Below are 2,838 nucleotides of genomic sequence, written 5' to 3' on the forward strand. Positions count from 1 at the left end.
GCCCTCAGGAATCCCAGGCTCTGGAGGTAAGAGAGAGAGTCTGGTTAAATGAAGACTTTCCGTTGGTCAAGGAGGATCTGGTCAGAGAGTGTCTAGCCAGAATCAACACAAACAAATCCATGGACTCCTATGGGATGTACTCACATGTGCTGAGAGAACAGGCAGAGGTGATTGCTGAACTGTTTTCTATTATCTTTGAAAGGTCTTGGCAAACAGGAGATGTGCCTGTAGGACAGCTGATGTTATTCCACTCTTCAAAAAGGGGAAAAACAGGAGCTGAGAAACTACAGGCTAGTCAGCCTCACCTCCATCCCTGGAAAGGTGATGGAACAACTTACTCTTGATGCTGTCTCCAATTGCAAAAGAAGAAGGTTATTAGGAGTAATCAACATGGATTCACCAGGGAGAAATCATGCTTGACCATCCTGATAGACTTCTATGATGTCACCATTGGCTGAGTAGATGGGCAGAGAGCGGTGGATGTTATGTACCTTGACTTCAGCATGGCATTTGAAACTGTCTTCTACAACATCCCTGTTACAAAACTTAGAAAATGTGGGATATATGAGTGGACAGCGAGGTGGATTGAGAAATGGCTGAGTGGCAGAGTTTGGAGTGAGTGCCTAGTGTGTAGTTCTGTAACTGGTGGTGTTTTCCAGGTGTCAGTGCTAGGTCTGGTCTAGTTAAATGTCGTAATTAGCAACCTGGACGAAGGAAAAGAATCCACCCTCAGCCAGTTTGCTGTTGTTACAAAGCTTGGAGGATTGGAAGACACACCTGAAGGCTCTGCTGCCATTCAACAAGATCAGGACAGACTAGAGAGTTGTGTGGGAAGGAATCTAATGGGGTTTAACAAGAGCAAGTGAGGAGTCTTGCACCTGGGGAACAATAACCACATGCACCAATACATGTTAGGGGATAACCTGCTGGAAATGAGCTTTGTGAAGAAGGGCCTGGGGGTCCTGGTGGACAATAGGTTGGCCATGAGCTAGCAGTGTGTCCTTGTGGCCAAGAAAGCCAATGGTATTCTAGGATGAATTAAAAAGAGTGTGGCAAGCAAGTCGAGGGAGGTGATCTTCCTGCTCTTCTCTGCCCTGGTGAAGCGAGATTTAGACTACTGTGTCCAGTTCTGGGCTCCCCGGTTCAAAAAGACAGAAATCTCCTAGGAGAAGTCCAGCAGAGGGCTACAGAGATGATTAAGGGCCTGAAGCATTTCCCATATGAGAAAAGGATGAGTAACCTGGGTCTTTCCAGCCTGGGAAAGAGAAGACTGAGATGAGATCTGATTAATGTTTATAAATATCTGAAGGGAAGTGGGAGGCAAATGGATGAGCCCAGGCTTCTCTCAGTAGTATGTAGCATTAGGACAAAGGGTAATGGCTTAAAAACTTGAATGTAGGAAGTTCTGACTAACATGAGGAAGAACTTCTTTATGATATTCTCCTTCTGTGTAGATATTGAAGGCTCATCTGGATGCTTACTTGTGTGACTAGTAGGGAACCTGCTTCAGCAGGGGTTTGAACTCAATGATATCTTGAGGTTCCTTCCAACCCCTGCAGTTCTGTGATTTTGTGATACAGTGAAATCATCAGGTGATATAACTTGTAAGTGTGAATGCAAAGATTTTACCTGGGATCATGGGAATTTTGGACATGTTTACAGGAGAAAAGGCCATGGAACGGTCCTCTAATTCAAGAAGTTCTTCAAGCAGCAAATAGCTGTCTTTTGAGTATTCCTAAAAGGACTGCCTTACACTGGCTGTAGTCTTACACTTGTCTGTAGTACTTTGTATACAAGGTGGGCATGGCATTCAAACTCTCACAGCATTACCAATGTTGTGGTCTGTACTATCTACTCATACTTCTTTTGGATCTGGGTTTTTAGGTGCATTACTTCAGTCATATGTTTTGTTGCTGAATTTTCAAGTTGCTTGAGAGTTGCTCAGTAATTGGAGAAAATTAACCGTCTATGTATACATGTTTCACTTAGCTTATTCCTTGCACAGTTGTATCTAAACTGGAAAAGCAAAGCTATGCTTTAGCTTTATTTATCTACAGAGAAGCAAACTCATCTGACTTATTGCTGATTGTAATACTCATGGTTGGTTTATTTTTTATTAAGTAGTTGAGTCAGTTTCTTTCCTACATTTGTACTGCAAGGGGTTGTGTTTGGTTTTTTTAACATACATCTTAGTGAAACTCCTAGTCTGAATATTCTTATTGTTAGTTCCCCTGGTCTGCTTCCAGAGCTCCACAGCTACTCCTTCCCCTTAACAGACCATGATTCAGTCCCACACCTGAGATGAAAATTATTACATTCACTTCTGAAGTGCACTGAAAAGTGCTTACAGGTGGTGGTCAAATGCGAGAACAGTTAAACAAGACTGAACGTTTGAAAAGGAAGGCATTTTAGAAGAGATGATAGGAAACAGCTAAATCCATGCTCTGTTGGTTCCTCCTGAGACCAAGTGCTAACTGAATACAGGAGGAATGACAAATTGCATGATAAACGCCTAAGAACCACCTCTCACCTAGAGGCAGTCCAGCTCAACTGTAACTGCAAGAAGACAAATGAGAAGGGTATAGCAAATGCAGCAAGGGAAACTCTGGGCGTGGGGAGAGGCGTCGGCTGCTCCCGCCCGGAGGAGGTGGGAAGACACGAAGTCTGCCCAGGCGGGCTGGCAGCTTTGCCGCGGCCCCAGCCCCGCTCCACCCCGCCCTGCAGCGTTACTCGTGGGCCGGACCGGGCGGGCGCTGTCCCCGAGCCTGGTGCTGAAGGGGCGGTGCCGCAAAGCACCTGCCGCTGCTCGGCGTGGAGCTACACCGCCGGCGGCCGGCC

The sequence above is a fragment of the Cyrtonyx montezumae genome, unplaced genomic scaffold (genome assembly GCF_038088225.1).
Source record: "Cyrtonyx montezumae isolate F1298 unplaced genomic scaffold, pur_monq_1.0 scaffold_13, whole genome shotgun sequence".
NCBI lineage: Eukaryota > Metazoa > Chordata > Aves > Galliformes > Odontophoridae > Cyrtonyx > Cyrtonyx montezumae.